Genomic DNA, 26,486 nt, shown 5'->3' on the forward strand with positions numbered 1-26,486 from the left:
GGAAGAGGGGGGAATTTCGTGGCCCTTGGTGGAGGGGTCCGAAATCAACCCTATCTCTTGTTTCCCCACACATACGGACTCTAAAAATAGCCTATACTTATGTATTTCGAAATTACATGGGCCTGGCCCAATAATAAGGTGACGCAGCACCTAAAATAGCCTCGGGACGAAATTTATGAAGTGTCATCTTGTATATTTCGTCCAAGGCTTCATGCACCCATTATGGTGGCTTCAAAGTCCTGAAATCATCACTTGTAACTCCGTTCTTGTTTCCCTTGCGCATGCCATCATCTCCATGCTTGTTCTTGCTCCAATGTTCATCCTTCTCCAAGCTAGGCCCTTCATTTGTAAGCAAAACAAATGTATCCAATTTAGGCAGCATCATATTCTCATGAACATTAGAATCATTACCAAGAAACGAAAGTACCTGGTAATTTAGTTGGCGTGCACGAGCTCTAGTAATTGGTCCAGTATGTATAGCAGCAGGGGCTGTGGGTGTAACAATTGTATTGATGTCCTCATCAATACGCTAGTGCACCAACCTATAAGAGAAACGAGTCGTCTTGCTATCCCAAGTATGCTTATGTATGTAGTAACCAAGATGATGTAGCTATGCTATGAGGCTCGATGCTATTGCTTATAAGCTCTTTGCTTCTCTTCTCTTTTGCTTAAAAGCTTTTGTTCTTTTTTTACTATGCCACAATGCTTGATATGCGAGCCACAACACGAGATTACAAGTAGTATATGCACGGGAGAGACGTAACACTAATGGTGCACTAAGGCGTGGCCCGACAATACTCGACAAGCTTGTCTTGATGGGTAAGCTACGCAAAAGAGGCTCGAAGCTATCAAGGTAAAGGCAAGGGTAATACAATGGTGTCGTCGAGGTTACCGTCCTTGCTTATGGTTGTTATGAAGATGGAGCGGTCGAAGCCGTGATGAGGACATCAATACCATTGTTACACCCACAACCCCTACTGCTACATATACTGGACCAATTACTAGAGCTCGCGCACGCCAATTAAATTATCAGGTACTTCCGTTTCTTGGTAATGATTCTAATGTTCATGAGAATATGATGTTGCCTAAAGTGGATACATTTGTTTTGCTGACAAATGAAGGGCCTGGCATGTATAAGAGGGATGAACACTAGAGCAAGAACAAGCATGGAGATGATGGCATGCGCAAGGGGAACAAGAACGGAGTTACAAGTGATGATTTCAGGACTTTGAAGCCACAATGATGAGTGCATGAATCCTTGGACAAAATATACAAGATGCCACTTCATAAATTTCGTCCAGAGGCGATTCTAAGTGTTGCATCACCTTTTTATTGAGCCAGGCCCATGTAATTTCGAAATACATAAGTATAGGCTATTTTAGAGTCCGTATGTGTGGGGAAACAAGAGATAGGGTTGGTTTCGGACCCCTCCACCAAGGGCCACGAAATCCCCCCTATATATACCGCCCTTAGGGCACCGTTTAGACTTTGGGTTTTGTTTAGATTAAAAGTTCGCCATAGCTGCAACTTCGCGTACTTCGTTTGTGTTCAACGACCAGACTAAGACGTCACAGAACCCCATCTTGATCAACAAAGCTTTCATCTTATATTCGCAATATCCAGATTGCAATCTCAGTTTCTTGCTTGTTCTTCATTTGCTCGCAGGAAATAGACCCGCGTGGTCAGGTTGATCATGCTCCAGCGTGGTCAATAACCTCTCGGAGTTGGTTTAGCGATTGCTAAGGCGCGACGTCCTCACACGTACGTAGTCGTATCGTCAAAGTCTACACCTCCGAAACGATAATCACCATCTCATCAAAAGACGGGACACCTTTGCCTCTATCAAGTGGTATCAGATTTTCAGGTTGCTCGGCGAGATTTTAAAGTTTTTTATAGTTTAGATGGAGTTTGTTCTTCATACCTACAGTCCACGAAAAAAAAATTAGGGTTAGTTCATCATATCCGAACCAATCTAAGCCTTTGCATATTCTTTTTAGTGTTTTGCATTGTTGAATTTGCGGTTGCATTGTCGTGTCTAGTTGCTGGTCTTAGTGTCTAGTCCTTTAGAGTTTTGAGTTATGTTCACAAGTTGTCATGCCGCCGCCGCATCACCGTCATCAGCACTGCCATATACCACATATTCACCGCCATCACGATAATCCGAGTCCACCTCCATCAGAGATTCGCCACCAGTCTGTGTTCCACCGTGATAGAGGCAAAGGTGTCCCGTCTTTCGATGAGATGGTGGATATCGCTTTGGTGGCAGTCGACTTTGACGATCCGACTACGAACGTGCGAGGACGTCGCGCCTTAGCAATCGCTAAACCAACTCCGAGAGGTTGTTGACCACGCCGGAGCACGATCAACCTGACCACGAGGGTCTGTTTCCTGCGAGCAAACGAAGAACAAGCAAGAAACTGAGATTGCAATCTGGATATTGCGAATATAAGATGAAAGCTTTATTGATCAAGGTGGGGTTCTGTGACGCCTTTGTCTGGTCGTTGAACACAAATGAAGTACGCGAAGTTGCAGCTATGGCGAACTGTTAATCTAAACAAAACCCAAAGTCTAAACGGTGCCCTAAGGGCTGTATATATGGAGGAAGAGAGGGGGAATTTCGTGGCCCTTGGTGGAGGGGTCCGAAATCAACCCTATCTCTTGTTTCCCCACACATACGGACTCTAAAAATAGCCTATACCTATGTATTTCGAAATTACATGGGCCTGGCCCAATAAAAAGGTGACGCAGCACCTATAATAGCCTCGGGACGAAATTTATGAAGTGGCATCTTGTATATTTCGTCCAAGGCTTCATGCACCCATTATGGTGGCTTCAAAGTCCTGAAATCATCACTTGTAACTCCGTTCTTGTTCCCCTTGCGCATGGCATCATCTCCATGCTTGTTCTTGCTCCAATGTTCATCCTTCTCCAAGCTAGGCCCTTCATTTGTAAGCAAAACAAATGTATCCAATTTAGGCAGCATCATATTCTCATGAACATTAGAATCATTACCAAGAAACGAAAGTACCTGATAATTTAATTGGCGTGCGCGAGCTCTAGTAATTGGTCCCGTATATGTAGCAGTAGGAGCTGTGGGTGTAACAATGGTATTGATGTCCTCATCATCCTCCCCTTTTTGAAATGAAGTCGTCCTCGACGGAAACTCATCTTCCTCACCCAAATAAGGCTTCAAATCTACAATGTTAAAAGTGGGACTAACCCCAAAATCTGCAGGCAGCTCAAGTTTATATGCATTATCATTTATTTTCTCTAACACCTTAAAGGGACCATCAGCACGTGGCATTAGCTTTGATTTGCGCAAATCAGGAAATCTATCTTTACGCAAATGTAACCAAACAAGATCTCCAGGTGCAAACACAACATGTTTTCTACCCTTATCTTCAGCAAGTTTATATTTAGCATTCATACGCTCAATGTTTTCCTTAGTTAACTCATGCATTTTTAAAATCAATTCAGCACGTTGTTTAGCATCAAAATTAACCTTCTCCGAAGATGGAAGAGGCAACAAATCAATAGGTGCACGAGGTAGGAAACCATACACAACTTCAAAAGTGCACATCTTAGTAGTAGAATGCAATGAACGATTATAAGCAAATTCAATATGAGGCAAGCATTCCTCCCACATTTTCTTATTATTCTTCAAAACAGCCTTAAGCATAGTAGACAACGTTCTATTGACTACTTCAGTTTGTCCATCAGTTTGGGGGTGACAAGTAGTACTAAAAAGCAGTTTAGTCCCCAACTTAGCCCATAAACATCTCCAAAAGTGGCTAAGAAATTTAGTATCACGATCTGAAACAATAGTATTTGGCACGCCATGCAAGCGAATAATTTCACGAAAGAACAAATCAGCAACATTAACAACATCATCGCTTTTATGACATGGTATAAAGTGTGCCATTTTCGAGAATCTATCCACGACAACAAATATGCTATCCCTCCCCTTCTTTGTTCGAGGTAAACCTAAAACAAAGTCCATAGATATATCCTCCCAAGGAACACTAGGTACAGGCAAAGGCATATATAAACCATGAGGATTGAGTCGTGACTTAGCTTTTTGACATGTAGTGCATCGAGCAATAAAACGCTCAACATCCCGTCTCATCTTTGGCCAAAAGAAATGTGTAGCAAGTACGTCCTCCATCTTCTTCACGCCAAAGTGTCCCATTAATCCTCCTCCATGCGCCTCCTGCAACAACAAAAGACGAACGGAGCTAGCTGGAATGCATAGCTTGTTAGCACGAAACACAAATCCATCGTTAACGACAAACTTGTTCCCCATTCTTCCTTCTTTACAATTCTGCATTACATCTTTAAAATCAGCATCATGCACATATTGATCTTTGATGGTCTCCAAACCAAATATTTTGAAGTCAAGTTGTGAAAGCATAGTATAGCGACGAGACAATGCATCAGCAATAACATTTTCTTTTCCCTTCTTGTGTTTAATGACATAAGGGAAAGTCTCAATGAATTCAACCCATTTAGCATGTCTACGATTCAGTTTAGCTTGACTTTTAATATGTTTCAAAGATTCATGATCAGAATGTATAACAAATTCTTTGGGCCATAAATAATGTTGCCATGTTTCTAAAGTCCGAACAAGAGCATATAATTCTTTATCATAAGTAGAATAATTCAGACTAGGCCCACTCAATTTTTCAGAAAAGTATGCAACAGGTTTGCCATCTTGTAATAACACACCTCCTAATCCAATTCCACTAGCATCACATTCAATGATGAGGACATGACTACCTTGGATATGACCAAAAATATTGCATATATGCATATTTGTCAGGTGATTTCTAGTGCAAACTATTCAATAATCTATTTATGTTATCCAGAACAAAAATACTTCACACACTTTTGTGTTTTGTCTAATTGCAGGTGTATGGGACATTTGTACAATCCACATATGAAGATAAGGAAGAAAGAGATGTTTATTTGCTGTCCAAAAAGTTCTCTCACGTCACTTTTGGCCCAAGAGAAGATAGAGTCCAAGTCTCTCACGTTCTGGATTCAGATTCGGACTGCACAGACATACCTGACTCAAAACGCACACAAGTTTTTCATACGGACTCCGAATTGGGTGATTCTTTTCTTGTTGGAAACTAGATTTCGTGCACTTTCCAACCCAGTTGGAATCACCTTCAAATTCGTCCGGAGCGTTGAGTTGTGGACGAAACAATCTGATGCTGCAGCAGAATCCGAGTCAAACTACAAGTCCAAAGGTGTTACATCACCTCCACTTGGGCCCATTGGCCTTGTACGACCTAGATTTAGTTTTAGGCTGCCTTGGGACGTCCTCCCACCTCCTTGGCCGCCACCCCTTGCTCCTACATAAGTAGATCCATCTAGTAGCTTTTCCTTGGGATTTGTTTAGTTAAAAGTTAGCCATTGCAACTTCGTGTACTTCGTTTGTGTCCAACGACCAGACCAAGACCGCTTCCGGATCCCCACCATTATCAATACCTCATATATATTTGCAATATTCAGATTGCTTTATCATATTCTTGCTTGTTCTTCGATTGCTTGCAGGAATAGACCTTCGTGGTCAGGCTGACCGTGCTTTCGGCATCGTCAGTAACCTCAGGAGATTGGTTTAGCGATTGCTAAGGCGCAACGTCGTGCACGTTTGTAGTCGGATCGTCAAAGTCGTCTGCACCAAATCGATAGTTATCATCTCATCGAAAGATCGGGACACCCCCGCCTCTATCAAGCAAGTACGTCCTCCATCTTCTTCACGCCAAAGTGTCCCATTAATCCTCCTCCATGCGCCTCCTGCAACAACAGAAGACGAACGGAGCTAGCTGGAATGCATAGCTTGTTAGCACGAAACACAAATCCATCGTTAACGACGAACTTGTTCCACATTCTTCCTTCTTTACAATTCTGCATTACATCTTTAAAATCAGCATCATGCACATATTGATCTTTGATGGTCTCCAAACCAAATATTTTGAAGTCAAGTTGTGAAAGCATAGTATAGCGGCGAGACAATGCATCAACAATAACATTTTCTTTTCCCTTCTTGTGTTTAATGACATAAGGAAAAGTCTCAATGAATTCAACCCATTTAGCATGTCTACGATTCAGTTTAGCTTGACTTTTAATATGTTTCAAAGATTCATGATCAGAATGTATAACAAATTCTTTGGGCCATAAATAATGTTGCCATGTTTCTAAAGTCCGAACAAGAGCATATAATTCTTTATCATAAGTAGAATAATTCAGACTAGGCCCACTCAATTTTTCAGAAAAGTATGCAATAGGTTTGCCATCTTGTAATAACACACCTCCTAATCCAATTCCACTAGCATCACATTCAAGCTCAAAAGTCTTATTAAAATCAGGAAGTTGGAGTAAACGAGCATGTGTCAACTTATCTTTCAATACCGTGAAGGCTTCTTCCTGTGCGGTACCCCAAAGAAAAGGCACATCTTTCTTTGTAAGCTCATTGAGAGGTGCAACAATGGTGCTGAAATCTCTCACAAAACGCCTATAGAATCCAGCGAGGCCAAGAAAACTCCTCACTTGTGTGACCGTTTTGGGCTGCGACCAACTCTCAATAGCTTCAATCTTGGCTTTATCAACTTCAATTCCCTGTGGAGTAACAACATAGCCAAGAAAAGATACTCGGTCGGTGCAAAAGGTGCACTTCCCAAGGTTACCAAACAAACGTGCATCACGTAGAGCAATAAAAACAGCACGTAAATGTTCCAAATGTTCTTCCAAAGATCTGCTATAAATCAATATGTCATCAAATTAAACTACCACAAATCGTCTAATGAAAGCACGTAAAACTTCGTTCATTAATCTCATGAAAGTACTAGGTGCATTAGTTAACCCAAAAGGCATGACTAACCACTCATATAATCCAAACTTAGTTTTAAATGCTGTTTTCCATTCATCTCCCAATTTCATACGAATTTGATGGTAGCCACTACGCAAATCAACTTTGGAGAATATTGTAGAGCCACTCAATTCATCAAGCATATCATCTAGCCTAGGAATAGGATGACGATAACGAATAGTAATATTATTAATGCCTCTACAATCAACACACATACGTGATGTACCATCCTTTTTCGGCACTAGAATAATAGGAACAGCACAAGGACTAAGGGATTCGCGTATATAACCTTTGTCGAGAAGCTCTTGTACTTGACGCATAATCTCCTTCGTCTCCTCTGGATTGGTACGGTATGGTGCACGGTTTGGCAGCGAAGCACCGGGAATTAAGCCAATCTGATGCTCAATCCCTCGAATAGGCGGTAATCCCGGTGGCACGTCTTGTGGAAAAACGTCAGCGAACTCCTGCAAAATGTTAGTGACAGCAGGAGGCAAAGAGGAAGGCACGTCCTCGAATGAAAATAATGCCTCTTTGCACACAAAAGCATAACAAACAGATTTGCTGAAATCTAGCTCATCAATATCAGATTTGGTGGCAAACAAACATGCACTTTTCAATTTAATTTCAGAAGCAACACTAGATGGTTTATTATTAGGCTTCTTTTGTTGCTCAAATTGTTTTGCCACAATCTGATTTTCACTCTTATTCTTCTCCTGTTTTGCTTTATTAGCTCTATTAATATCATCTTTCAAAATGGAATCAGGAGTCATAGGAAGCAAAGTAATATTTTTATCCTTATGAACAAGAGTATAGTGATTGTTTCTACCATCGTGTACAGAATTTTTATCAAATTGCCCTGGTCTACCAAGTAATAAGGAACATGCATGCATAGGTACCACATCACAATCAACATAATCAGCATATATAGAGATACTAAAATGCACACGAACAGTACGTGTTACTTTAACCTTGCCGCTGTTGTTGAACCATTGGATGTAGTAAGGATGTGGATGTGGTCTTGTGGTGAGAGAAAGCTTCTCCACCATCTCCATGCTATCCAAGTTGTTCCAGCTCCCTCCGTCTATTATGACGCACACAGAACGTTCCTTCACAACTCCCTTGGTATGGAACAAATTGTGCCTCTGATTTTGCTCAGCTTGTGTGACCTGCACACTCAAAACACGTTGAGCAACTAAACATTCATACCTGTCAGCGTCTTCAGGAGCCATGTATTGCGTCTCATGATCAGAATCATCTCCACCATGTTCTTCACGTGTAATAAGAGCCAATGTCTCCTCATCATAGTCACTAGCGGACTCATATCCACCATCCGCGGTAGCAATCATCACACGCGGAGATTTGCATTCTCGCATAATGACCTCCTCCCTTACAACGACGACAAATAATATCACTTGTGTGCCCTGTTGATGCCCTGGAAGAAGAAGAACTCTGTGCAGGCCCGGCAGGTGCGCTCTTGGCAGATAATGGTGGTTGTTCCTGTTTTCTTGTATCACGGCTGTAGGAGGCACCTGATTGAGGTGCTGGTGCAGTTGAAGTAGAAGATGCACGCGGCGTCCATGAGGAAGGTCGGCCTGCAGAAAAGTTAGTTCGCGCCAATGCTTGTCGATCCTGCACTTCACGTTCAGCTTTATAAGCAAGATGGAATAAACGAGTGATATTAGTATACTCCTTATAGTCTAGAATGGTCTGAATCTCTCTATTTAATCCACCCAGAAAACGTGCAAGCATAGCTTCATTCTCCTCAATAATACCACATCGAATCATGCCAGTTTGTAATTCCTGATAATATTCTTCTACAGAATTTTTTCCTTGTCTTAAACGCTGCAATTTTTGAAGCAATTCACGTTGATAATATGGTGGAACCCAACGCGTACGCATAGCGGTTTGCAAAGCAGCCCAAGTTGATAGGGGCGGGGTGTCCCGATCTTTCGATGAGATGATAATTATCAATTTGGTGGAGACGACTTTGACGATCCGACTACAAACGTGCAACGACGTTGTGCCTTAGCAATCGCTAAACCAACTCCGAGAGGTTATTGACCACGCCGGAGCACGATCAACCTGACCACGAAGGTCTATTCCTGCAAGCAATCGAAGAACAAGCAAGAATATGATAAAAGCAATCTGAATATCGCGAATATGTATGAAGTATTGATAATGGTGGGGATCCGAAAAGTGGTCTTGGTCTGGTCGTTGGACACAAACGAAGCACACGAAGTTGCGATGGCTAACTTTTAACTAAACAAATCCCCAGGAAAAGCTACTAGATGGATCTACTTATATAGGAGCAAGGGGTGGCGGCCAAGGAGGTGGGAGGACGTCCCAAGGCAGCCTAAAACTAAATCTAGGTCGTACAAGGCCAATGGGCCCAAGTGGAGGTGATGTAACACCTTTGGACTTGTAGTTTGACTCGGATTCTGCTGCAGCATCAGATTGTTTTGTCCACAACTCAACACTCCAGATGAATTTGAAGGTGATTCCAATTGGGTTGGAAAGTGCACGAAATCTAGTTTCCAACAAAAAAATAATCACCCAATTCGGAGTCCGTATGAAAAACTTGTGTGCGTTTTGAGTCAGGTATGTCTGTGAAGTCCGAATCTGAATCCAGAACGTGAGAGACTTGGACTCTATCTTCTCTTGGGCCAAAAGTGACGTGAGAGAACTTTTTGGACAACAAATAAACATCTCTTTCTTCCTTATCTTTATATTTGGATTGTACAAATGTCCCATACACCTGCAATTAGACAAAACACAAAAGTGTTTGAAGTATTTTTGTTCTGGATAACATAAATAGATTATTGAATAGTTTGCACTAGAAATCACCTGACAAATATGCATATATGCTATATTTTTGGTCATATCCAAGGTAGTCATGTCCTCATCATCCTCCCCTTCTTGAAAATAAAGCCGTCCTCGGCGTTGCTTAATCTGAAATGTGGCTAACAAAAGAGACAAGGTGTACATGTTGTATATGTATATGTCATCCATTTTTACTTCCCTTGATTTTTGCATATATGACACATGAATAGATGAGTAACTTGCATAGTTCATAAAATCTAAAGCCAAAATATTAGCACAAGAAGTAGAAGGCATGAAAATATTGCAACTCAGTTTGCACATATAAGTGAAGCTCTTATTCATTTCAAAAGATTGACAATGTTCATCATTAAACCATCCCAACATTGGTGAATAAACCTTACTTGCATCAAATTTACATGCTACAACATGCTTAAATAAGCAAACATGCAATAAGTCATTCAACACAGAATCATCACCAAGATTAGAGGTCATATCAAAATGATTAAACATTGGTTCTTTTGCATCAATAGTTAATTCAATGGGTGCACTCAAAATTGTTGGTATTTCAGTTGTTTGATCACATGGCAAAGTCAAATTATCAATGTAGTCCTCTAAAATAGGTGGTGTGATCAAAGTAGTGGTTAGCTCATCAGATGGTGCATTCAAATTGACAAGGCATTCATCATTCTCATGTAGAGATGGAAGATCAGTACCTTTGTCATTACCTCTTATGATCAACTCAGATGATGTAGCCACTCTCGGGGGCGATGTGTCACATGGTGGAGGTGATGTAGTCCTGACAACAACGGATGTGGTTGTCATAGCATGCCTAGTAGTTGAAGGAACAATCATATCAACTCTTGGAATGTGCACCGTGCGCTTGTTCTCCTCGTGGCCAACACGTCGTTTTATTTCCTGTTCAGCTTTGCAAGCAAGATGAAACAAATGGTCCATAGGATAACACTCTTCATGAATTAGTATCTCTTGAATATCACGGTTTAATCCTCCCCAAAATCTATCCATAAAATCATCTTCACTTTCTTCTAAAGAGGAATGCAACAAGGTAGTTTGTAAATCATCATAATATTTTGTTACAGTTTCACTACCTTGTTTTAAGTGTTGCAACTTCTTAATCATGTCACGAGTATAATAAGCAGGGACGAAAGTATGTCGCATGGCAAGTTTCAAATCATCCCAAGTAGTAGGTATATAATCAGGATGTAACCGACAATATTCACTCCACCAAACCAAAGCATAACCAGTGAAAGAACCAACCGCAACCTTAACCTTTTTATGTTCATTGAAATTATGGGAAGCAAATATATTTTTTATGTCGAACTCCCATTCAATATATAAAGCAGGTTTAAAACGGCCATTAAATGGTGGTATAGATACATTAACCTGATCATGTGCATTTGGATGTTTGTGCACCTCTCGTGACGGTTGTGGTATTTGCAAAGGTGGTGGCACGTCTCCCGTGATCGACAAAGCCCATGAATTGACTCTGGATCCTGTCATGATTAGTAGAACAAGAAACAAAACCCAAAAATAATGTTCCTATAACTACTAGGATGTGGTGGTAAAATGCTCACAGTAAAGCAAATATCAATGTCTTACAAGTTCTTACCATGCAGCAGGCGGTGATCGGCAACCAGCGGTGTCAAGTAACTCCGAATATTGAGTAAAGCGATTGCCAGGGGAGCGTACGTATACACGGTGTAGAAATATGTGGAGCTGGGTTGGCTATATATGGTAGCAAAAGATTAGCAATAATCAATTTAAAGATGCAATGTTGAATAAACGCTCAACGACGGTACTGTGCTGGTCCTAGGCTAGACCGGACTAGAGACGCGAGCCTAGAACACTAATGAGGTCACGGCGTAGCACAACTAGCATCAATGAAGGATACTAAGTAGCTCTTGACAGGAAGATATAAGTGAAGATCACAACAGTAGTGAAGATAATGAGGTGAAACAACAGCCAAGCAGGATATATCAACAACTTTGTCTCCAACTTTCCTCTGAAAAAGTTTGTGCCGATTTTTTTGTTTTTTTTTCTTCTCTCTTTTTTTTCCTCACACTTTTTTTTCTTTCTCTCCTTTTTTTTTCTCTGACTTTTTTTCCTTTTTTTCTCTCGTTTTTTCTCTCTCTTTTTTTCTCCCTCTTTCCAAAACAAACTAGATAAGATGCAGATTGGATCAAGTGAAGATGTGAACGATCTCAACTATTATTATGACAATGAATGGTGGGTAGCACGTGGTGGAAATTGATGGATGGGTGGTGGACAGCGGAAGAGATAATGATGCAGCGGTGGCGTGACTAATGTGAACAGAATTCGAAACTCTAAACGAACTAGACACTAAGACCAGCAACTCGACACGACGATGCAATCGATAATTCAACTATGCAATCAATGAAAAGAAAATTGCAACGGCTCAGACTGGCTTGGACCAAGGATGAATAGATCTAACTCTTTTTTGTGGCTTTTTCTTGGACAATAGGTAAGAAAGTAAATCTAATCTAGGAAAACTGGAAATTCTCACCGAGCAACCTGAAAACTGATACCACTTGATAAAGGCGAGGGTCCCGATCTTTCGATGAGATGATAACTATCGATTTGGTGGAGACGACTTTGACGATCCGACTACAAACGTGCACGACGTTGCACCTTAGCAATCGCTAAACCAACTCCGAGAGGTTATTGACCACGCCGGAGCACAATCAACCTGACCACGAAGGTCTATTCCTGCAAGCAATCGAAGAACAAGCAAGAATATGATAAAAGCAATCTGAATATTGTGAGTATATATGAAGTATTGATAAAGGTGGGGATCCGTAAGCGGTCTTGGTCTGGTCGTTGGACACAAACGAAGTACACGAAGTTGCAATGGCTAACTTTTAACTAAACAAATCCCAAGGAAAAGCTACTAGATGGATCTACTTATATAGAAGCAAGGGGTGGCGGCCAAGGAGGTGGGAGGACGTCCCAAGGCAGCCTAAAACTAAATCTAGGTCGTACAAGGCCAATGGGCCCAAGTGGAGGTGATGTAACACCTTTGGACTTGTAGTTTGACTCGGATTCTGCTGCAGCATCAGATTGTTTCGTCCACAACTCAACGCTCCGGATGAATTTGAAGGTGATTCCAATTGGGTTGGAAAGTGCACGAAATCTAGTTTCCAACAAAAAAAGAATCACCCAATTCGGAGTCCGTATGAAAAACTTGTGTGCGTTTTGAGTCAGGTGTGTCTGTGCAGTCCGAATCTGAATCCAGAACGTGAGAGACTTGGACTCTATCTTCTCTTGGGCCAAAAGTGACGTGAGAGAACTTTTTGAACAGCAAATAAACATCTCTTTCTTCCTTATCTTCATATGTGGATTGTACAAATGTCCCATACACCTGCAATTAGACAAAACACAAAAGTGTGTGAAATATTTTTGTTCTGGATAACATAAATAGATTATTGAATAGTTTGCACTAGAAATCACCTGACAAATATGCATATATGCAATATTTTTGGTCATATCCAAGGTAGTCATGTCCTCATCATCCTCCCCTTCTTGAAAATAAAGCCGTCCTCGGCGTTGCTTAATCTGAAATGTGGCTAACAAAAGAGACAAGGTGTACATGTTGTATATGTATATGTCATCCATTTTTACTTCCCTTGATTTTTGCATATATGACACATGAATAGATGAGTAACTTGCATAGTTCATAAAATCTAAAGCCAAAAAATTAGCACAAGAAGTAGAAGGCATGAAAATATTGCAACTCAGTTTGCACATATAAGTGAAGCTCTTATTCATTTCAAAAGATTGACAATCTTCATCATTAAACCATCCCAACATTGGTGAATAAACCTTACTTGCATCAAATTTACATGCTACAACATGCTTAAATAAGCAAACATGCAATAAGTCATTCAACACAGAATCATCACCAAGATTAGAGGTCATATCAAAATGATTAAACATTGGTTCTTTTGCATCAATAGTTAATTCAATGGGTGCACTCAAAATTGTTGGTATTTCAGTTGTTTGATCACATGGCAAAGTCAAATTATCAACGTAGTCCTCTAAAATAGGTGGTGTGATCAAAGTAGTGGGTAGCTCATCAGATGGTGCATTAAAATTGACAAGGCATTCATCATTCTCATGTAGAGATGGAAGATCAGTACCTTTGTCATTACCTCTTATGATCAACTCAGATGATGTAGCCACTCTCGGGGGCGATGTGTCACATGGTGGAGGTGATGTAGTCCTGACAACAACGGATGTGGTTGTCATAGTATGCCTAGTAGTTGAAGGAACAATCATATCAACTCTTGGAATGTGCACCGTGCGCTTGTTCTCCTCGTGGCCAACACGTCGTTTTATTTCCTGTTCAGCTTTGCAAGCAAGACGAAACAAATGGTCCATAGGATAACACTCTTCATGAATTAGTATCTCTTGAATATCACGGTTTAATCCTCCCCAAAATCTATCCATAAAATCATCTTCACCTTCTTCTAAAGAGGAATGCAACAAGGTAGTTTGTAAATCATCATAATATTTTGTTACAGTTTCACTACCTTATTTTAAGTGTTGCAACTTCTTAATCATGTCACGAGTATAATAAGCAGGGACGAAAGTATGTCGCATGGCAAGTTTCAAATCATCCCAAGTAGTAGGTATATAATCAGGATGTAACCGACAATATTCACTCCACCAAACCAAAGCATAACCAGTGAAAGAACCAACCACAACCTTAACCTTTTTATGATCATCGAAATTATGGGAAGCAAATATATTTTTTATGTCGAACTCCCATTCAATATATAAAGCAGGTTTAAAACGGCCATTAAATGGTGGTATAGATACATTAACCTGATCATGTGCATTTGGATGTTTGTGCACCTCTCGTGACGGTTGTGGTATTTGCAAAGGTGGTGGCACGTCTCCCGCGATCGACAAAGCCCATGAATTGACTCTGGATCCTGTCATGATTAGTAGAACAAGAAACAAAACCCAAAAATAATGTTCCTATAACTACTAGGATGTGGTGGTAAAACGCTCACAGTAAAGCAAATATCAATGTCTTACAAGTTCTTACCATGCAGCAGGCGGTGATCGGCAACCAGCGGTGTCAAGTAACTCCGAATATTGAGTAAAGCGATTGCCAGGGGAGCGTACGTATACACGGTGTAGAAATATGTGGAGCTGGGTTGGCTATATATGGTAGCAAAAGATTAGCAATAATCAATTTAAAGATGCAATGTTGAATAAACGCTCAACGACGGTACTGTGCTGGTCCTAGGCTAGACCGGACTAGAGGCGCGAGCCTAGAACACTAACGAGGTCACGGCGTAGCACAACTAGCATCAATGAAGGATACTAAGTAGCTCTTGACAGCAAGATATAAGTGAAGATCACAACGACAGTGAAGATAATGATGAAAAACAACTGCCAAGCAGGATATACAACAACTCTCTCTCCAACTTTCCTCTTGAAAAGTTTGAGACAATTCTCTGATAAATTCTTTCAAAGAATGCTACTAATTTAAGCTTTCCAATGCAAAAAGAATCACTCAATTCCGAGTTGATATGAGGAGTCAAAGAATTCTAAAACTGGCCTGAAAAATTGGAACAAGCTGTGTGCACGAACTTCGGAGGGCAAAAAGACCTATTTAGAAGCCGATTTTGAGGTGTCAAATATTGAACTAGCTTCTGCAACTATTTAGATGCGGCTCGTCGCTATCTTCAATTTGAGTACTCACGGAGCCAAAACGGACTTCGTATGAGGAAGATACACCTGTTTTACTGAACAGTGCGCAAAACAGATTCCAATCTTTCGATGAGATGATAATTATCGATTTGGTGGAGACGACTTTGACGATCCGACTACAAACGTGCAACGACGTTGTGCCTTAGCAATCGCTAAACCAACTCCGAGAGGTTATTGACCACGCCGGAGCACGATCAACCTGACCACGAAGGTCTATTCCTGCAAGCAATCGAAGAACAAGCAAGAATATGATAAAAGCAATCTGAATATCGCGAATATGTATGAAGTATTGATAATGGTGGGGATCCGAAAAGTGGTCTTGGTCTGGTCGTTGGACACAAACGAAGCACACGAAGTTGCGATGGCTAACTTTTAACTAAACAAATCCCCAGGAAAAGCTACTAGATGGATCTACTTATATAGGAGCAAGGGGTGGCGGCCAAGGAGGTGGGAGGACGTCCCAAGGCAGCCTAAAACCAAATCTAGGTCGTACAAGGCCAATGGGCCCAAGTGGAGGTGATGTAACACCTTTGGACTTGTAGTTTGACTCGGATTCTGCTGCAGCATCAGATTGTTTTGTCCACAACTCAACGCTCCAGATGAATTTGAAGGTGATTCCAATTGGGTTGGAAAGTGCACGAAATCTAGTTTCCAACAAAAAAAGAATCACCCAATTCGGAGTCCGTATGAAAAACTTGTGTGCGTTTTGAGTCAGGTGTGTCTGTGCAGTCCGAATCTGAATCCAGAACGTGAGAGACTTGGACTCTATCTTCTCTTGGGCCAAAAGTGACGTGAGAGAACTTTTTGGACAGCAAATAAACATCTCTTTCTTCCTTATCTTCATATGTGGATTGTACAAATGTCCCATACACCTGCAATTAGACAAAACACAAAAGTGTTTGAAATATTTTTGTTCTGGATAACATAAATAGATTATTGAATAGTTTGCACTAGAAATCACCTGACAAATATGCATATATGCAATATTTTTAGTCATATCCAAGGTAGTCATGTCCTCATCACAAGTAGTTGGAATAGGATATAATCTACAATGTTCAGACCACCATACACATGCAAAACTAGTGAAAGCACAAACAGCAGCAGCAACTCGTCTCTCCTCAGGATATTGTAAACATGTAAATCCTTGTTCAGTTTCTAACTCCCAAGTAAGATATATATCAGGAACATATCTGCCCTCAAATGGTGGAATATTCAATTTCAGTTTAGGAATATGGACATCATCTCGTACCTGAGGAGGTGGTGCAGGCCTACCATTACGAATATATACCTGAGGTCGACCTGCTGGTGGTGGTACAGGTGGCTGCATGTAGTGCTGATTTTGATCAACCTCATCCTCATAATCTCCCACATAATCATCCTCCTCCGCATCAGCAGCAGGAGCCACAGAAGTATCAACAGCAGCACCAACAGTTTGGCCAAACGCAAGAGGAACACGGCTTGCTCGGCGGAGGTCTGTTTCGCGACGTGGAGGTAGTCGTTGTTGTTGTTGTTGGAGAGGTGCGTTAGGTGCAACAGGTGGTGGTGGTGGAAGACGTGCGAGCAATTCATTAAACTTGTTATCGAGCTTTGTTTCGAACGTCTTCTCAAGGCCAGTGATCTTCTCCATGGCCTCTTCAAAATTGTTCAACACATCTTGCACCTGTTCAGTCATCATTTGCTGAAACTTATCATGAAGATCCTTGTTCGATAAATTCTCCCAGTCAATCTCGTCGGCTTGTGATCCTGGCATGGTTAGCAGCAATAGAAACACACAAGAATATGATCCTACAGACTACGAACAAGTGGTGGTGGTGGGTGACACAAACCCGTCAAGCAAAACTCAAATTCTTACCAGTTCTTACCCAGCAGCAGGAGGTGATCGGCAACCGTTGTAGTCAAAACTCTCAAAGCTTGGATAGAGCGATTACCAGGGAGAGTCAAACGCACGATGTAGATGTATGTGGAGCTGGGAAGGCTTATAATATGGTAGCAAAAAGGGTCAGCAATAATCAATTCAGAGATGCAAAGTTGAATAAACGCTCAACGACGGTACTGTGCTGGTCCTAGGCTAGACTGTGCTAGAGACGTGAGCCTAGAACACCAACAAAATCACGGCGCGGCACGTAAACAAGGGAGGAGCACACTCTGAATTATTTTTTCTCTTTTTTTTGCACTTTTTTTCCTCTTTTTTTTTTGCTCCGCAACAATTTTTTTTCGAAAAAGTCTACAAATGGTCTAAAAACTGCCTAGCCAGAATTTTCCAGACTTAGTTTTTTTTTTAAATTGGAACTATTTTTCTTCTGCGGATGGCTCGGAAGTTGGGGAGTCCTTCTCTGTCACGACTCGGAGTATCGCGTGATCTGGAAATTGATAGAGGCAAAGGTGTCCCGTCTTTCGATGAGATGATGGATATCGCTTTGGTGGAAGTCGACTTTGACGATCCGACTACGAACGTGCGAGGACGTCGCGCCTTAGCAATCGCTAAACCAACTCCGAGAGGTTATTGGCCACGCCGGAGCACGATCAACCTGACCACGAGGATCTGTTTCCTGTGAGCAAACGAAGAACAAGCAAGAAACTAAGATTGCAATCTGGATATTGCGAATATAAGATGAAAGCTTTATTGATCAAGGTGGGGTTCTGTGACGCCTTTGTCTGGTCGTTGAACACAAACGAAGTACGCGAAGTTGCAGCTATGGCGAACTTTTAATCTAAACAAAACCCAAAGTCTAAACGATGCCCTAAGGGCTGTATATATGGAGGAAGAGGGGGGGAATTTCGTGGCCCTTGATGGAGGGTCCGAAATCAACCCCATCTCTTGTTTCCCCACACATACGGACTCTAAAAATAGCCTATACTTATGTATTTCGAAATTACATGGGCCTGGCCCAATAATAAGGTGACGCAGCACCTAAAATAGCCTCGGGACGAAATTTATGAAGTGGCATCTTGTATATTTCGTCCAAGGCTTCATGCACCCATTATGGTGGCTTCAAAGTCCTGAAATCATCACTTGTAACTCCGTTCTTGTTCCCCTTGCGCATGCCATCATCTCCATGCTTGTTCTTGCTCCAATGTTCATCCTTCTCCAAGCTAGGCCCTTCATTTGTAAGCAAAACAAATGTATCCAATTTAGGCAGCATCATATTCTCATGAACATTAGAATCATTACCAAGAAACGAAAGTACCTGGTAATTTAGTCGGCGTGCACGAGCTCTAGTAATTGGTCCAGTATGTATAGCAGCAGGGGCTGTGGGTGTAACAATTGTATTGATGTCCTCATCAGAAATCGAGAACAATGCAACAATTACTGGACTCGGACTAGAACTGGTGGCGGAGATGAATCTGGTGGAACTCGGACTGGTGGCGGAGATGAATCTGGTGGAACACGGACAGGTGGCGGATATATGTTGCAGGTGAACTCGGATTGGCGTGATGGCGGAGGATATGCGGTGGCGTATATGGATTCGGATTGGCGGTGAATATGTGGTGGTGGTATATGGCAACAGCGACGATGATGATGCGGTGGTGATATATGGCAGCGGTGACGTGACAACCTGTGAACAGAACTCGAAACTCTAAAAGACTAGACGCTAAGACCAGCAACTGGACACGATGATGCAACCGCAAATTCAACAAAGCAAATACAGAAAAGATTATGCAAGGCTCAGATTGGTTCGGATGGGATGAACTAACCCTAATTTTTTTTGGCTTTTTCGTGGACTATAGGTATGAAGAACAGACTCGATCTAAACTACGAAAAACTGTAAAATCTCACCGAGCAACCTAGAAATCTGATACCACTTGATAGAGGCAAAGGTGTCCCGTCTTTCGATGAGATGATGGATATCGCTTTGGTGGCAGTCGACTTTGATGATCCGACTACAAACGTGCGAGGACGTCGCGCCTTAGCAATCGCTAAACCAACTCCGAGAGGTTGTTGACCACGCCGGAGCACGATCAACCTGACCACGAGGGTCTGTTTCCTGCGAGCAAACGAAGAACAAGCAAGAAACTGAGATTGCAATTTGGATATTGCGAATATAAGATGAAAGCTTTATTGATCAAGGTGGGGTTCTGTGACGCCTTTGTCTGGTCGTTGAACACAAACGAAGTACGCGAAGTTGCAGCTATGGCGAACTGTTAATCTAAACAAAACCCAAAGTCTAAACGGTGCCCTAAGGGCTGTATATATGGAGGAAGGGAGGGGGAATTTCGTGGCCCTTGGTGGAGGGGTCCGAAATCAACCCTATCTCTTGTTTCCCCACACATACGGACTCTAAAAATAGCCTATACCTATGTATTTCGAAATTACATGGGCCTGGCCCAATAAAAAGGTGACGCAGCACCTATAATAGCCTCGGGACGAAATTTATGAAGTGGCATCTTGTATATTTCGTCCAAGGCTTCATGCACCCATTATGGTGGCTTCAAAGTCCTGAAATCATCACTTGTAACTCCGTTCTTGTTCCCCTTGCGCATGGCATCATCTCCATGCTTGTTCTTGCTCCAATGTTCATCCTTCTCCAAGCTAGGCCCTTCATTTGTAAGCAAAACAAATGTATCCAATTTAGGCAGCATCATATTCTCATGAACATTAGAATCATTACCAAGAAACAAAAGTACCTGATAATTTAATTGGCGTGCGCGAGCTCTAGTAATTGGTCCCGTATATGTAGCAGTAGGAGCTGTGGGTGTAACAATGATATTGATGTCCTCATCACACCGCCCTACATATATCTGCTACAAGTCCGAGTTTCCACAAGATTCATCTCCGCCACCAGTCCTAGTCCTAGTCTAGTATTTGTTCCTTTGTTTTTGAATTCTAGATCACGCTATACTACGAGTCGTGACCAAGTCGAACTCCCCAACTTCTGTGCCACCCGCAGTAGAAATATAGTTCCAAACTAAAAAAAAAACTAAGTCTGGAAAATTCTGGCTAGGCAGTTTTTAGACCATTTGTAAACTTTTTCGAAAAAAAACGTTGCGGAGCAAAAAAAAGAGGAAAAAAGCGAAAAAAAGAGATTTTTTTTCAGAGTGTGCTCCTCCCTTGATTACGTGCCGCGCCGTGATTTTGTTAGCATTCTGATTGAGGCAAAGGTGTCCCGTCTTTCGATGAGATGATGGATTTCGCTTTGGTGGAAGTCGACTTTGACGATCCGACTACGAACGTGCAAAGACGTTGCGCCTTAGCAATCGCTAAACCAACTCCGAGAGGTTATTGACCACACCGGAGCACGATCAACCTAACCACGAGGGTCTGTTTCCTGCGAGCAAACGAAGAACAATCAAGAAACTGAGATTGCAATCTAGATATTGCGAATATAAGATAAAAGCTTTATTGATCAAGGTGGGGTTCTGTGACGCCTTTGTCTGGTCGTTGAACACAAACGAAGTACGCGAAGTTGCAGCTATGGCGAACTTTAATCTAAACGAAACTCAAAGTCTAAACGGTGCCCTAAGGGTTGTATATATGGAGGAAGAGGGGGGGGGGGAATTTCGTGGCCCTTGGTGGAGGGGTCCGAAATCAACCCTATCTCTTGTTTCCCCACACATACGGACTCTAAAAATAGCCTATACTTATGTATTTCGAAATTACATGGGCCTGGCCCAATAAAAAGGTGACGCAACACCTATAATAGCCTCTGGACGAAATTTATGAAGTGACATCTTGTATATTTCGTCCAAGGCTTCATGCACTCAGTATGGTGGCTTCAAAGACCTGAAATCATCACTTGTAACTCCGTTCTTGTTCCCCTTGCGCATGCCATCATCTCCATGCTTGTTCTTGCTCCAATGTTCATCCTTATCCAAGCTAGGCCCTTCATTTGTAAGCAAAACAAATGTATCCAAGCAGCATCATATTCTCATGAACATTAGAATCATTACCAGGAAACAAAAGTACCTGGTAATTTAGTTAGCGTGCGCGAGCTCTACTAATTGGTCCAGTATGTATAGCAGCAGGGGCTGTGGGTGTAACAATGGTATTGATGTCCTCATCATCCTCCCTTCTTGAAATGAAGTCGTCCTCGATGGAAGCTCATCTTCCTCTCCCAAATAAGGCTTCAAATCTGCAATGTTAAAAGTGGGACTAACCCCAAAATCTACAGGCAGCTCAAGTTTATATGCATTATCATTTATTTTCTCTAACTCCTTAAAGGGACCATCAGCACGTGGCATGAGCTTTGATTTGCGCAAATCAGGAAATCTATCCTTACGCAAATGTAACCAAACAAGATCTCCAGGTGCAAACACAACATGTTTTCTACCCTTATCTCCAGCAAGTTTATATTTGGCATTCATACGCTCAATGTTTTCCTTAGTTAGCTCATGCATTTTTAAAATCGATTCAGCACGTTGTTTAGCATCAAAATTAACCTTCTCCAAAGATGGAAGAGGCAACAAATCAATAGGTGCATGAGGTAGGAAACCATACACAACTTCAAAAGGGCACATCTTAGTAGTAGAATGCAATGAACGATTATAAGCAAATTCAATATGAGGCAAGAATTCCTCCCACATTTTCTTATACTCTTCAAAACAGCCCTAAGCACAGTAGACAATGTCCTATTGACTACTTCAGTTTGTCTATCAGTTTGGGGGTGACAAGTAGTACTAAAAAGCAGTTTAGTCCCCAACTTAGCCCATAAACATCTCCAAAAGTGGCTAAAAAATTTAGTACCACGATCTGAAACAATAGTATTTGGCACACCATGCAAGCGAATAATTTCAGGAAAGAACAAATCAGCAACATTAACAACATCATCGCTTTTATGACATGGTATAAAGTGTGCCATTTTCGAGAATCTATCCACGACAACAAATATGCTATCCCTCCCCTTCTTTGTTCGAGGTAAACCTAAAACAAAGTCCATAGATATATCCTCCCAAGGAACACTAGGTACAGGCAAAGGCATATATAAACCATGAGGATTGAGTCGTGACTTAGCTTTTTGACATGTAGTGCATCGAGCAATAAAACGCTCAACATCCCGTCTCATCTTTGGCCAAAAGAAATGTGTAGCAAGTACGTCCTCCGTCTTCTTCACGCCAAAGTGTCCCATTAATCCTCCTCCATGCGCCTCCTGCAACAACAAAAGACGAACGGAGCTAGCTGGAATGCATAGCTTGTTAGCACGAAACACAAATCCATCGTTAACGACGAACTTGTTCCACATTCTTCCTTCTTTACAATTCTGCATTACATCTTTAAAATCAGCATCATGCACATATTGATCTTTGATGGTCTCGAAACCAAATATTTTGAAGTCAAGTTGTGAAAGCATAGTATAGCGGCGAGACTATGCATCAGCAATAACATTTTCTTTTCCCTTCTTGTGTTTAATGACATAAGGAAAAGTCTCAATGAATTCAACCCATTTAGCATGTCTACGATTCAGTTTAGCTTGACTTTTAATATGTTTCAAATATTCATGATCAGAATGTATAACAAATTCTTTGGGCAATAAATAATGTTGCCATGTTTCTAAAGTCCGAACAAGAGCATATAATTCTTTGTCATAAGTAGAATAATTCAGACTAGGCCCACTCAATTTTTCAGAAAAGTATGCAACAGGTTTGCCATCTTGTAATAACACACCTCCTAATCCAATTCCACTAGCATCACATTCAAGCTCAAAAGTCTTATTAAAATCAGGAAGTTGGAGTAAACGAGCATGTGTCAACTTATCTTTCAATACCGTGAAGGCTTCTTCCTGTGCGGGACCCCAAAGAAAAGGCACATCTTTCTTTGTAAGCTCATTGAGAGGTGCAGCAATGGTGCTGAAATCTCTCACAAAACGCCTATAGAATCCAGCGAGGCCAAGAAAACTCCTCACTTGTGTGACCGTTTTGGGCTGCGGCCAACTCTCAATAGCTTCAATCTTGGCTTTATCAACTTCAATTCCCTATGGAGTAACAACATAGCCAAGAAAAGATACTCGGTCAGTGCAAAAGGTGCACTTCCCAAGGTTACCAAACAAACGTGCATCACGTAGAGCAATAAAAACAGCACGTAAATGTTCCAAATGTTCTTCCAAAGATCTGCTATAAATCAATATGTCATCAAAGTAAACTACCACAAATCGTCCAATGAAAGCATGTAAAACTTCGTTCATTAATCTCATGAAAGTACTAGGTGCATTAGTTAACCCAAAAGGCATGACTAACCACTCATATAATCCAAACTTAGTTTTAAATGCTGTTTTCCATTCATCTCCCAATTTCATACGAATTTTATGGTATCCACTACGCAAATCAACTTTGGAGAATATTGTAGAGCCACTCAATTCATCAAGCATATCATCTAGCCTAGGAATAGGATGACGATAACAAATAGTAATATTATTAATGATGAGGACATCAATACAATTGTTACACCCACAGCCCCTGCTGCTATACATACTGGACCAATTACTAGAGCTCGTGCACGCCAACTAAATTACCAGGTACTTTCGTTTCTTGGTAATGATTCTAATGTTCATGAGAATATGATGCTGCCTAAATTGGATACATTTGTTTTGCTTACAAATGAAGGGCCTAGCTTGGAGAAGGATGAACATTGGAGCAAGAACAAGCATGGAGATGATGGCATGCGCAAGGGGAACAAGAACGAAGTTACAAGTGATGATTTCAGGACTTTGAAGCCGCCATAATGGGTGCATGAAGCCTTGGACGAAATATACAAGATGCCACTTCATAAATTGCGTCCCGAGGCTATTTTAGGTGCTGCGTCACCTTATTATTGGGCCAGGCCCATGTAATTTCGAAATACATAAGTATAGGCTATTTTTAGAGTCCGTATGTGTGGGGAAACAAGAGATAGGGTTGATTTCGGACCCCTCCACCAAGGGCCACGAAATTGCCCCCTCTTCCTCCATATATACAGCCCTTAGGGCATCGTTTAGACTTTGGGTTTTGTTTAGATTAAAAGTTCGCCATAGCTGCAACTTCGCGTACTTCGTTTGTGTTCAACGACCAGACAAAGGCGTCACAGAACCCCACCTTGATCAATAAAGCTTTCATCTTATATTCGCAATATCCAGATTGCAATCTCAGTTTCTTGCTTGTTCTTCGTTTGCTCGCAGGAAACAGACCCTCGTGGTCAGGTTGATCATGCTCCGGTGTGGTCAATAACCTCTCGGAGTTGGTTTAGCGATTGCTAAGGCGCGACGTCCTCGCACGTTCGTAGTCGGATCGTCAAAGTCGACTTCCACCAAAGCGATATCCATCATCTCATCGAAAGACGGGACACCTCCGCCTCTATCAAGTGGTATCAGATTTCCAGGTTGCTCGATGAGATTTTACAGTTTTTCGTAGTTTAGATCGAGTCTGTTCTTCATACCTACAGTCCACGAAAAAGCCACAAAAAAAATTAGGGTTAGTTCATCATATCCGAACCAATCTGAGCCTTTGCATAATCTTTTTAGGGTTTTGCTTTGTTGAATTTGCGGTTGCATCGTCGTGTCTAGTTGCTGGTCTTAGAGTCTAGTCTTTTAGAGTTTCGAGTTCTGGTCATAAGTTGTCACGCCGCCGCCGCACCATCATCATCGCCCCTGCCATCTACCACCACCGCTCCGAATCCGTATCCATATACCACCACCAATCCGTGCCCATATACCACCACCGATCCATATCCATATACTACCACCGCTACCACCACCGCTGCCATATACCACCACCATATATCCACCACCAATCCGAGTTCCTTGCTTATTAGGTTTGTTTTCGGGATCCATCTAGATTCCGATTCGTGTTTCCTTGCCGGAGTATGAGGACATGACTACCTTGGATATGACCAAAAATATTGCATATATGCATATTTGTCAGGTGATTTCTAGTGCAAACTATTCAATAATTTATTTATGTTATCCAGAACAAAAATACTTCACACACTTGTGTGTTTTGTCTAATTGCAGGTGTATGGGACATTTGTACAATCCAAATATAAAGATAAGGAAGAAAGAGATGTTTATTTGCTGTCCAAAAAGTTCTCTCACGTCACTTTTGGCCCAAGAGAAGATAGAGTCCAAGTCTCTCACGTTCTGGATTCAGATTCGGACTGCACAGACACACCTGACTCAAAATGCACACAAGTTTTTCATACGGACTCCGAATTGGGTGATTCTTCTTTTGTTGGAAACTAGATTTCATGCACTTTCCAACCCAATTGGAATCACCTTCAAATTCGTCCGGAGCGTTGAGTTGTGGACGAAACAATCTGATGCTGCAGCAGAATCCGAGTCAAACTACAAGTCCAAAGGTGTTACATCACCTCTACTTGGGCCCATTGGCCTTGTACGACCTAGATTTAGTTTTAGACTGCCTTGGGACGTCCTCCCACCTCCTTGGCCGCCACCCCTTGCTCCTATATAAGTAGATCCATCTAGTAGCTTTTTCCTTGGGATTTGTTTAGTTAAAAGTTAGCCACTGCAACTTCGTGTACTTCGTTTGTGTCCAACGACCAGACCAAGACCGCTTATGGATCCCCGCCATTATCAATACCTCATATATATTTGCAATATTCAGATTGCTTTATCATATTCTTGCTCGTTCTTCGATTGCTTGCAGGAATAGACCTTCGTGGTCAAGCTGACCGTGCTTCCGGCATCGTCAGTAACCTCAGGAGATTGGTTTAGCGATTGCTAAGGCGCAACGTCGTGCACGTTTGTAGTCGGATCGTCAAAGTCGTCTCCACCAAATCGATACTTATCATCTCATCGAAAGATCGGGACACCCTCGCCTCTATCAAGTGGTATCAGTTTTCAGGTTGCTTGGTGAGAATTTCCAGTTTTTCCTAGATTAGATTTATTTTCTTACCTATTGTCCAAGAAAAAGCCACAAAACAAAAGTTAGATCTATTCATTCTTTGTCCTAGCCAGACTGAGCCTTTGCAATTTTCTTTTCATTGTTTGCATTATTGAATTATCGGTTGCATCGCCGTGTCGAGTTGCTGGTCTTAGTGTCTAGTTCCTTTAGAGTTTCGAGTTCTGTTCACATTAGTCACGCAGCCGCTGCATCATTATCCCATCCG

This window comes from Triticum dicoccoides, chromosome 2B, assembly GCF_002162155.2.
Source record: "Triticum dicoccoides isolate Atlit2015 ecotype Zavitan chromosome 2B, WEW_v2.0, whole genome shotgun sequence".
Taxonomy (NCBI): domain Eukaryota; kingdom Viridiplantae; phylum Streptophyta; class Magnoliopsida; order Poales; family Poaceae; genus Triticum; species Triticum dicoccoides.